The sequence below is a fragment of the Triticum aestivum genome, chromosome 7B (assembly GCF_018294505.1).
Source record: "Triticum aestivum cultivar Chinese Spring chromosome 7B, IWGSC CS RefSeq v2.1, whole genome shotgun sequence".
NCBI classification, from domain to species: domain Eukaryota; kingdom Viridiplantae; phylum Streptophyta; class Magnoliopsida; order Poales; family Poaceae; genus Triticum; species Triticum aestivum.
In genome coordinates this window covers 467,367,949-467,380,844 of record NC_057813.1, presented here as the reverse complement: position 1 = coordinate 467,380,844, position 12,896 = coordinate 467,367,949, and positions in this window count along the sequence as shown.

Sequence of the window (12,896 nt, the reverse complement as noted above, 5' to 3'; positions counted from 1 at the left end):
AGTTTCTCTTATCTTCATTGATCTCAACCAATCAATTGTTTATGTTAGTGGCCGGTTGTCACCTCATCATTTTGAGACATTTGCCATAAGCCCATAACAAGCTTGTGCTTTTCGTTGTTGATTTTCCAACAACTCCGTTCAATTCTTCTTTGCAAGGATGCTTTTCAAGTTCATTTGTGGCAGAAGATGTCATTTTCTTCTCCATTCTGTTATTCCAATGATCTATCTTCTATTCTTTCTTCCGGAGGCATTGTGATGTTGCTCTTTTCACTCATCATCTCGAATTGTGAGGACCGTGTTCTTTTCATGCTTATCCGTTTAACAGGAGTGTTGTGTCATCTCTTCAAGTTCTTTTCATCTTATCAAGTCTTGCATCTATTTTCAACTGGAGTGTTGTTCGAATTTGTTCTTCCTTGATCCTTGTTTATCTCGTTTCAACGAGAGCGGATTCAATCCCTTCTTGTCCATTGTACTCGTCATTCATAGCAATGCAACCTCCAAGGTTCAAATGGTGTTCCTTGTTTCTATTTTCTACCACAGTACTCTCAATTGTGTTCAACTCTGTTGTGTTCTTTCTTTCAACTTTTCAACCTCCCAAGGTTCTTTGGTTTCACTCATTGGTCAAAGAAGCAACTTAGTTTTACCTCTTCTCTTCCTCTTCCGTTTCTCTTTGGTGCCATCTTAGATCTCGGGATGAGATCCTCTTATAGTGGTGGAGTGTTGTAACACCCCGGATGTAACTTTCCATATTTGTAACTCCAACTCTTGCCATTTCCGGCTATGTGTTGTGTTATTTCCTTCGTGGTTGGGTTTTTGTATTTTGTTTTGCATTTTGTTCATGTCATGCATCTCATCTCATAGCATCATGCGCATTGCATCTACATGTTCTCAAAAAGCTTGCATCCGTTCGTAGTTGCTGCGTTCCCCCCTTGCCTTTGTTGACCGCTCTGAGTCCAACCGGGTTTTGATTCCCTCTTGTCAAACCACCTAACCTCTCTGCACAACCACCACCAACTCTTGCGCGCGTCCGAAAACTTGACCCAACCCGACTCGCTCAGTCATCACCGTTGGATTCGGATCATCCCCAAACATCTATAAAACATCTCCATTTTCGTATTTGGACTCCCTACCTATTTAATCTCGGCCGCTCGATTTCGATCGGACGGACCGGGTTAACCCCTCCCCTAATCCACCGGCTATATATAAGCAGGCAAACCCTAGTCCGAGCCATCCCATCCATTACATCCGTCCCATCCGCCGCATCCTTCCTTGTTTTCCTCTCTTGCCCAATCCGCCACCGACCAACCCCCTTCTTCCTCGGGATCCCTCCCGATCCATTCCACCCAACCAGATTGCACCGATCGCCTCCCTCGTTTTCAGCATCGAACCAACCTCAGCCCCCCTCGATCCACTCCTCGCCCGAGCCCCGAGCTCCTCCTCGTCCCCATGCTCGTCCGAAGCCCAGCAGAATGACCGTCGCCGACCTCCTCTGTTTCGTCCCGAGCCGCAGCTGCAGTTCTCCGCCTCGAGCAGCGCATCCCCGAGCGAGGAGCGCTCGATCTGCTCATGCTAGAGCACCTCCGTGGAGCTGAGGAGCTCCTGCACCTTACCTCCTGCCGACGCCCTCGCCAACTAGATCCGGCGCTGCCCCGCCTTCTTCGACCATGCCCCTGCCGTGCCCCTGCTTCGCCCCGAACAACTACAGCTTTGTCCCGCTCCTCTGCTTCGACAGCCAGGCGCCTGATACGTCTCCAACGTATCTATAATTTTTGATTGCTCCATGCTACTTTATCTACTATTTTAGGCAATATTGGGCTTTATTATCCACTTTTATATTATTTTTGGGACTAACCTATTAACCGGAGGCCCAGCCCAGATTTGCTGTTTTATGCCTATTTCAGTGTTTCGAGGAAAAGGAATATCAGACGGAGTCAAAACGGAACAAAATCAACTGGAGAAGTTAATTTTGGAAGGAAACCAACCTGATGGGCTTGGAGTGCACGCCAGGGGAGCCCCGGGCTGTCCACGAGGGTGGAGGGTGCACCCCCTGGGCGCGCCCCTACCTCGTGAGCAGCCCGGAGGTCCACCGACGTACCCCCTGCACCCATATATACCTACGTACCCTAAAACTTCCAGAATAGAAGATAGATCGGGAGTTCCGCCGCCGCAAGCCTCTGTAGCCACCAAAAACCAATCGGGACCCTGTTCCGGCACCCTGCCGGAGGGGGATCCCATCACCGGAGGCCATCTTCATCATCCCGGCCCTATCCATGATGAGGAGGGAGTAGTTCACCATCGGGGCTGAGGGTATGTACCAGTAGCTATGTGTTTGATCTCTCTCTCTCTCTCGCATGTTCTCTCTCGTGTTCCTCTATGGCACGATCTTGATGTATCCCGAGCTTTGCTATTGTAGTTGGATCTTATGATGTTTCTCCCCCTCTACTCTCTTGTGATGAATTGAGTTTCCCCTTTGAAGTTATCTTATCGGATTGAGTCTTTATGAGAACACTTGATGTATGTCTTGCCGTGATTATTTGTGGTGACAATGGGATATCATGTGCCACTTGATGTATGTTTTGGTGATCAACTTGCGGGTTTCGTGACATTGGGAACCTATGCATAGGGGTTGGCACACGTTCTTGACTCTCCGGTAGAAACTTTGGGGCACTCTTTGAAGTACTTTTATGTTGGTTGGATGAATCTGAGATTGTGTGATGCATATCGTATAATCATGCCCACGGATACTTGAGGTGATAATGGAGTATCTATGTGACATTAGGGTTTTGGTTGATTTGTGTCTTAAGGTGTTATTCTAGTACGAACTCTTTTATAGATCGATCCAAAAGAATAACTTTGAGGTGGTTTCGTACCCTACCATAATCTCTACGTTTGTTCTCCGCTATTAGTGGCTTTGGAGTGACTCTTTGTTGCATGTTTAGGGCTTGTTATATGATCTATCTATGTTATTATTGTTGAGAAAACTTGCACTAGTGAAAGTATGAACCCTAGGCCTTGTTTCCTACCATTGCAATACCATTTACGCTCACTTTTATCGCTCGCTACCTTGCTGTTTTTATAATTTCACATTACAAAAACCTATATCTACTATCTATTTTGCACTTGTCTCTTCATCTCTTCGCCGAACTAGTGCACCTATACAATTTACCATTGTATTGGGTGTGTTGGGGACACAAGAGACTTTTTGTTATTTGGTTGCAGGGTTGTTTGAGAGAGACCATCTTCATCCTATGCCTCCCACGGATTGATAAACCTTAGGTCATCCACTTGAGGGAAATTTGCTACTGTCCTACAAACCTGTGCACTTGCAGGCCCAACAGCGTCTACAAGAAGAAGGTTGTGTAGTAGACATCAAGCTCTTTTCTGGCGTTGTTGCCGGGGAGGCTACGTAAGTGAAGGTATATCTTTAGATCTTGCAATCGATTCTTTTTGTTTCTTGTTTTAGCACTAGTTTATTTTATAAAAGAAAATTACAAAAAAATGGAATTGTGTTTGTCTCATACGCTTCATCTTTTTAATATCTTTCGTGAGTATGATGGAAAGGAAAATTGTGCTCAAGTGCTAGAAGAAGAAATCTATATAATGTTTTTATATGATGAGCATGATTGCAATGTTGTTAGTATGAATTCCTTGAATATCCATGATGCTAATGATATGCAAAGCCACAAGCTTGGGGAAGCTATGTTTGATGAATATGATATATTTTTTCCCCAAGCTTTGATGAGCAAATTTACTATGATGAAAGCATGCCTCTTATCTATGATGATTATTGTGATGATACGTATGCTATAAAGAAGAAGTTTGCTTATGTGGAGAGTAGAAAATTTTCTATGCTTGTAGATCACGAAAAGAATGCTTTAGGTGCTGGTTATATTGTTGAATTTATTCATGATGCTACTGAAAATTATTATGAGTGAGGAACATATGCTTGTAGGAATTGCAATAATGTCAAGTTTCCTCTCTATGTGCTTAAAATCTTGAAGTTATGCTTGTTGTGCCATCCTATGCTAGTTGATTATTGTTCCCATAAGTTGTTTGCTCACAAAATCCCTATGCATAGGAAGTGGGTTAGACTTAAATGTGCTAGTCATATGCTTCATGATGCTCCTGTTATGTTTCAATTCTTATCTTTTATGTGAGCATCATTGTCATCATCATGCCTAGCTAGAAAGGCATTAAAGAAAAGCACTTGTTGGGAGACAACCCAATATTTATCCTTACTGTTTTTGTGTGTACACATGATTATGCTACTGTAGTAATCATGTTTTATAGCTTTTGTTTCAATAAAGTGCCAAGTAGAACCTTTGGGAAGACTTGGGTGAAGTTTATGTGATCTTGCTATGAAAAACAGAAACTTTAGCGCTCACGAGATTAGCTGCCATTTTTTACTGGAGAGTGCTTTTAGGTTGATTATTTTTGCAGATGATTAATAGACAAATTTCTCAGGTCCAGAAATTTATTTCATAATTTTTGTGGTTCCATAGGTATACGTTTGATTCAGATTACTACAGACTGTTATGTTTTTAACAGATTCTGTTTTCGTTGTGTTGTTTGCTTATTTTGATGCATCTATGAGTAGTATCGGAGGGTATGAACCATATATAAGTTGGAATACAGTAGCTATTACACCAATATGAATTTAGAATGAGTTCATTACAGTACCTAAGTGGTGGTTTTATGTTCTTATACTAACGGAGCTTACGAGTTTTGTATTGAGTTTTGTGTGGTTGAAGTTTTCAAGTTTTGGGTAAGGATTCAATGGACTATGGAATAAGGAGTGGCAAGAGCCTAAGCTTGGGGATTAACAAGGCACCCCAAGGTAATATTCAAGGACAACCAAGCAACTAAGCTTGGGGATGCCCCTGAAGGCATCCCCTCTTTCGTCTTCGTTCATCGGTAACTTTACTTGGAGCTATACTTTTATTCACCACATGATATGTGTTTTGCTTGGAGAGTCAATTTATTTTGTTAGTTTTTGCTTTCTGTTAGTTAGAATTGCGTATTGCCTCTTTAGTTTCAATAAAAAAGTCAAGGATAGCCTTTGCCATGCTTATTTTGCTAGTTTGCATGTTGCTGTTTGAGAACAGAAAGTTTATCGCTGTTGCAAAAATTCCCTAAAAAAGTCAGAGCATGGTATAACGTTGAATCTTTTTGAATATTGAGCTATGATAAATTTATTACAGTGGTAATTTTAGTTCATAATTTTTGGAGTCAGGGAAGTATTGATACTCTTGCATTCTTTACAGACTGTACTGTTTTGGCAGATTGCTGTTATGGTTGCATTGTTTGCATATGTTTGCTTGTTTAATGATTCTATTTGATGATAGGAGTATTAAATATGCAGAGGCATTTAGTATTCAATGTTGAATAATAATTTTAGTGATTTGTTACTGTAGAAAATGATAAGGTTTTGCATTGGTTTATACTAACCTATCTCACGAGTTCTTGTTGAGTTTGTTGTGAATGAAGCTTTTGATAAAAAGAGAAACCATGATATGAGATGAATTAAGGAGACACAAAAGTTCAAGATTGGGGATGCCCAAGGCACCCCAAGATAATATTTCAAGAAGTCTCAAGCATCTAAGCTTGGGGATGCCCCGGTAGGCATCCCACCTTTCTTCTTCAACAACTATCGGTTAGTATCGGTTGAGCCTAACTTTTTGCTTTTTCACATGAGTTGTGCTATCCTTGCATTTTAGTTTTCTTTAGCTTTGCTTTCTGTTTGAATGAAGTATCAAGATCTGAATTCTTTATTGAGAGAGAGCCTTACATGAATTAGAATTTGCTAGAATACTCTATGTGCTTCACTTATATCCTTTGAGCGTGATAATTTTTGCTCTAGTGCTTCACTTATATCTTTTAGAGCATGGTGGTAGTTTTATTTTGAAGAAATAGATGAACTCTCATGCTTCATTTATATTATTTTGAGATTCTTTAATAGCATGGTAATTTGCTTAATGTTAATATACTTAGTGTTCAAGATATGTGAAACTTTATTTTGAGTGAATTGAATACTAAGATAAGTTTGATACTTGATAATTGTTTTGAGATATGGAGGTGATAATATCATAGTCGTGCTAGTTGGATGATCATGAATTTGAGAAATACTTGTGTTGAAGTTTGCAAATCCCGTAGCATGCACGTATGGTTAAAGTTATGTAACAAATTTGAAACATGAAGTGTACCTGGCTTGTGCATCCTTATGAGTGGCGGTCGGGGACGAGCGATGGTCTTTTCCTACCAATCTACCCCCCTAGGAGCATGCGCGTAGTACTTGATTTTTGATGACTTCTAAATTTTTTGCAATAAGTATATGAGTTCTTTTGACTAATGTTGAGTCCATGGATTATACGCACTCTCACATTTCCGCCATTGCTAGCCTCTTCGGTATCGTACATTGCCCTTTCTCACCTTGAGAGTTGGTGCAAACTTCGCCGGTGCATCCAAACCCCGTGATACGATATGCTCTATCACACATAAACCTCCTTATATCTTCCTCAAAACAGCCACCATACCTACCTATTATGGCATTTCCATAGCCATTCCGAGATATATTGCCATGCAACTTCCACCATCATCATAATGACATGCATTACTTTTGTCATATTGCCATTGCATGATCTTGTAGTTGACATCGTATTTGTGGCAAAGCCACCATGCATTATTTTTGTACATGTCACTCTTGATTCATTGCACCATCCCGGTACACCGCCGGTGGCATTCATATAGAGTCATATCTTGTTCTAAGTTTCGAGTTGTAATCCTTGTGTTGTAATTTATAGAAGTGTGATGATCATCATTATTAGAGCATTGCCCAAATAAAAAAAAGGAGAAAGGCCAAAAAGAAAAAAAGAAAGGCCCAAAAATAATAATATAAAAAGGGCAATGCTACTATCTCTTTTTCCACACTTGTGCTTCAAAGTAGCACCTTGTTCTTCATGTAGTGAGTCTCATATATCGTGCTTCAAAGTAGCACCTTGTTCTTCATGTAGAGAGTCTCATATATTTTGCTTCAAAGTAGCACCTTGTTTTTCATGTAGTGAGTCTCATGTGTTATCACTTTTATATACTAGTGGGAATTTTTCATTATAGAACTTGGCTTGTATATTCCTACGATGGGCTTCCTCAAAATGCCCTAGGTCTTCGTGAGCAAGCAAGTTGGATGCACAACCACTAGTTTTCTTCTGTTGAGCATTCATAGCTCTAGGGCATCTGTTGCATGGCAATCCCTACTCCTCATGTTGACATCAATTGATGGGCATCTCCATAGCCCGTTGATTAGCCTCGTCAACGTGAGACTTTCTCCTTTTTTGTCTTCTCCACACAATCCCCATCATCATATTCTATTCCACCCATAGTGCTATATCCATGGCTCACGCTCATGTATTGCGTGAAGGTTGAAAAAGTTTGATATTATTTAAGTATGAAACAATTGCTTGGCTTGTCATCGGGGGTATAGAAGTTGGGAACATCTTTGTGTGACGAAAATGAAGCATAGCCTAACTATATGATTTTGTAGGGATGAACTTTCTTTTGCCATGTTATTTTGAGAAGACATGATTGCTTTGATTAGTATGCTTGAAGTATTATTATTTTTGTGTCAATATAAACTTTTGTCTTGAATCTTTCGGATCTGAATATTCATATCACAAGTAAGAAGATTTACATTGAAATTATGCCAAAGTATCACTCCGCATCAAAAATTCTTTTTTTATCATTTACCTACTCGAGGACAAGCAGTAATTAAGCTTGGGGATGCTTGATACGTCTCAAAGGTATCTATAATTTTTGATTGCTCCATGCTACTTTATCTACTGTTTTAGGCAATATTGGGCTTTATTATCCACTTTTATATTATTTTTGGGACTAACCTATTAACCGGAGGCCCAGCCCAGATTTGTTGTTTTATGCCTATTTCAGTGTTTCGAGGAAAAGGAATATCAGACGGAGTCAAAACGGAACAAAATCAACTGGAGAAGTTAATTTTGGAAGGAAACCAACCTGATGGAATTGCAGTGCACGCCAGGGGAGCCCCGGGCTGTCCACGAGGGTGGAGGGCGCCCCCCTGGGCGCGCCCCTACCTCGTGAGCAGCCCGGAGGTCCACCGACGTACCCCCTACACACATATATACCTACGTACCCTAAAACTTCCAGAACAGAAGATAGATCGGGAGTTCCGCCACCGCAAGCCTCTGTAGCCACCAAAAACCAATCGGGACCCTGTTCCGGCACCCTGCCGGAGGGGGATCCCATCACCGAAGGCCATCTTCATCATCCTGGTGCTATCCATGACGAGGAGGGAGTAGTTCACCCTCGGGGCTAAGGGTATGTACCAGTAGCTATGTGTTTGATCTCTCTCTCTCTCTCGTGTTCTCTCTCGTGTTCCTCTATGGCACTATCTTGATGTATCCCGAGCTTTGCTATTGTAGTTGGATCTTATGATGTTTCTCCCCCTCTACTCTCTTGTGATGAATTGAGTTTCCCCTTTGAAGTTATCTTATCGGATTGAGTCTTTATGAGAACACTTGATGTATGTCTTGCCGTGATTATATGTGGTGACAATGGGATATCATGTGCCACTTTATGTATGTTTTGGTGATCAACTTGCGGGTTTCGTGACATTGGGAACCTATGCATAGGGGTTGGCACACGTTCTTGACTCTCCGGTAGAAACTTTGGTGCACTCTTTGAAGTACTTTTATGTTGGTTGGATGAATCTGAGATTGTGTGATGCATATCGTATAATCATGCCCACGGATACTTGAAGTGATAATGGAGTATCTAGGTGACATTAGGGTTTTGGTTGATTTGTGTCTTAAGGTGTTATTCTAGTACGAACTCTTTTATAGATTGATCCGAAAGAATAACTTTGAGGTGGTTTCGTACCCTACCATAATCTCTACGTTTGTTCTCCGCTATTAGTGGCTTTGGAGTGACTCTTTGTTGCATGTTGAGGGCTTGTTATATGATCTATCTATGTTATTATTGTTGAGAGAACTTGCACTAGTGAAAATATGAACCCTAGGCCTTGTTTCCTACCATTGCAATACCGTTTACGCTCACTTTTATCGCTCGCTACCTTGTTGTTTTTATAATTTCAGATTACAAAAACCTATATCTACTATCTATTTTGCACTTGTCTCTTCATCTCTTCGCCGAACTAGTGCACCTATACAATTTACCATTGTATTGGGTGTGTTGGGGACACAAGAGACTTTTTGTTATTTGGTTGCAGGGTTGTTTGAGAGAGACCATCTTCATCCTACGCCTCCTACGGATTGATAAACCTTAGGTCATCCACTTGAGGGAAATTTGCTACTATCCTACAAACCTGTGCACTTGCAGGCCCAACAAAGTCTACAAGAAGAAGGTTGTGTAGTAGACATCAGCGCTCGAGGCCACGCACTCCTCCCCTCGCGCAACACCTCATTGCCGTCTAGAGCCTCCTCAAGCTGGAGCTCGCCAGCCGCTTCGATCTGCCGCGGGCAGCAACACCAGCAGATGAGCTCCGCTCCCATTCTCTCCTTCCTCCATCTCCCTTTTCCTCTCCCTTTTCCCTGCTCACACTTTGATCTCTGTCTCCCTTCTAAGCAGGAGCGGCCATGGACGTTTTTCCTCAAGCAGCAGCCGTGTCGTTCGCCAGTCCCGTCGCTGCCATGCCAAGTCCATCCCGCCGAAGTTCCTCGTCGCCGGGAACCGCCTCCCCGACCCTCGGACTGCTCGGTTCCGCCGAGCCCGCGAGTCCCCTGCCTCTGCATCGCGCCTCTGCTCGTCTCCTGCATCGCCATGACCTGCTGCTGCTGCCTCTGTTGGTAACGACCAGCAGGAGCCTGCTTGTCCGCGTTGACCACGGCCACTCCACGCGCGGGCCACGATGCTCCCACGGCCCGGGTCCCATCTCCACCAACCTGGGCTTGGCCCATGGTAAGGCCACCCCCTAGCGCCCCCTTTTTTTCCATTTTGTTGGATCTCTGCCTAGATTCGGCCCATATAGTGTTTTTTTCCTGTCTACGATTTTAGCTATTATCCAGGAGTTTGCAAATTTACAGAAAAGTCCCTCTAGATCATGCATTTAATAACTCACAAACCGTGCATCGAGTTAAAATGATTTAAACATGTAAAATGCTTAGAATTTCATCTAGTTTCATAATATGCTGCTTTCATCCATGTTTGAATGTTTAAGATGTTGTTTGTTTAAATTTTCTCAAATGACATGCTAAAATATTTTATTTCATAACTAAATAATCGTAGCTCCGATTTATATAAACTATATATGTAAATGGGGTGGGAAAATGCCTAGTTTAACTTGGTGCACTTACTTTGCATGTTTAACAACTCTAAAATTATGTAATAGGCAGAACAAAACCAAATTTGAAATATGGACATGAGGATTTTCCAGAATTGTTGTTTGTTATTTCTGGCCTCATTTAAACTTGACTAAATAGTTAGTTTACTTATGTTTCACCTCTTGCCATGTTTAACAACATTTAATATTGTTGTGTACCTAAACGAGAGCGAACTAAATAACTCGAATGTCGTGTTTCGTCAATATGCAACTCGTTGCATATTGAGCTCCACTTAACTTGTGGTATTGTTTGTTGAACTTTGCCATACCATGCCTCATTAAACCAGACATGCATCATACTTGGTTGTAAATCGTGCCATGTTTATATGATGGTTGTTTACCATGTTGTTTGCATCTTTCCGGTTGTGCTTCTTCTTGATAGCTCCAGTTATGTTACGATTGTGAGGACCCGTTCGACTATGTTGATTCGTCTACTTCATGGTTTCGATCTTCTTCCTAGCGGGATCTCAGGCAAGATGACCATTACCCTCGATATCACTTCTATCTTTGCTTGCTAGTTGTTTAGTTCTATCGCTATGCTGTGCTACCTATCACTTGTTTATCATGCCTCCCATATCGCCATGTCAAGCCTCTAACCCACCTTCCTAGGAAACCGTTGTTTGGCTAAGTTACCGCTTTTGCTCAGCCCCTCTTATAACATTGTTCGTTGCAGGTGAAGTTGAAGATTGCTACATGTTGGAACATGAATATGTTGGGATATCACAATATCTCTTATTTAATTAATGCATCTATATACTGGTAAAGGGTGGAAGGCTCGGCCTTATGCCTGGTGTTTTGTTCCACTCTTGCCGCCTTAGTTTCCGTCATACCGGTGTTATGCTCCTTGATTTTGTGTTCCTTACGCGGTCAGGTGTAAGGGAACCCCTTGTCAGTTTGCTTTGAATAAAACTCTTCCAGCAAGGCCCAACATTGGTTTTACATTTGCCTAACAACCTACTAACTTTCCCTTGGGCAGGCCAACCCAAGGGTCATCTTTATTTTAAACTCCCCCCCCCCCGGGCCAGTGCTTCTCTAAGTGTTGGTCCGAACCGAGTAGACTGCGAGGCCACCTCGGGGAAACTTGAGGTCTGGTTTTACTCGTAGGATGTCTCATCCGGTGTAACGCCCCAGATCTGATGCGTCAGGTGTCTGCCAGTTGTTCGCCGCCAATGCCATGTCATTTGCTTGCATGTTGCATTTTATCATGTCATCATGTGCATTTCATTTTGCATACGTGTTCGTCTCATGCATCCGAGCCTTTTCCCCGTTGTCCGTTTCGCGATCCCGCACTCCTATGGCATCCGGCGTTCCCCTTTCGTCTCTCGTTGTGAGCGGGTATTAAACTTTCTCGAAATGGACCGAGTCTTGCCAAGCGGCCTTGGTATAGCACCGGTAGACCGTCTATCAAGTTTCGTGCCATTTGGAGGTCGTTTGGTACTCCAACGGTTAACCAGGTAACCGTAAAGCCCCCTCTCTCTTTGCAGCCCAACACCCCTTCCAAAGTGGCCCAAAACCCACCTAACTCCCCTCCATGCTCTCGGTCGTTCGATCATGATCGCGTGACCGAAAACCGCTCCTCATTTGGACACTCCTAGCTCCCTCTACCTATAAATATGTGGCCTCCCCCGAAATTCCCGCAGTCCAAACCCTAGTTTTCCTCCTCGCGCCGCCAGACGCGTCCGCCCACGCCGGACATGTCCATCCACCACCTCACCCCGCCCAATCCCGCGCTGCCACCTCAGCTCTGCCGCCACGTGTCGCCTCCTGATTCGCCGCCGCCCCGCGCCCACTTCCCCGCGCCGCCACCCGCGCGTCGGCCTGCCGGGGCCCAGGCGGGGCCCCGCCGGCCCGCGCGCCGCCGCTGCCCCCCGAGCACGCCCCTCCGCCCTAGCCTCCGCCGCCGGCTGCCTCGGCTTCCGCTCCGGTGACCTCGGCTTCCGCGCTCGCCGCTGGTCGCCGCCTCCCTGCCGTGGGAGCCGCGTCCAGCCACGCCTCCGCAGCCCGCGGCCCGAGCCGTCCCGCACCCTGGGCATCGCGCCCCGCCGCCTCCGCGCCGGCACTCCGGCCGCCCGCCGCCATTCGCCGCCGCGTCCGCCCGCCGGTGGCCTCGCTCCGGCCTCCGCGCCGCCCGGTCGCGCCTCCCCGGCCTTCCCCCGAGCCCCTCGGCGCCGCCTTCCTCCCCAACTCCGGCGAGTGGTCCGGCCATCCTCGTCCTCGAGCTGCTACAGTACCCGCCAGACCCGATCCAGATCCAGATCCATTTCGGAGGTTGCCCTCGTTTTTGACTAAGTCCCAGATTTTGCACATTTTCATGCCATGTTTGTCATGCTGTATCTCTGCATCCGTAGCTCCGTTTCGTGCGTGTAATATGTAAATTGTTCGCCTAGAAGAGTACATCATTTCATTCCATTGCATCATATTCATTTGAGGTCATCTAGATGCCTGAATCATTGTTGTAAGAGTGCTTCATGATGTTTTCTGCTGTCTGTTAACAAAACGAGCTCATTTGTCAATTTTGCCATGATTGATGTGT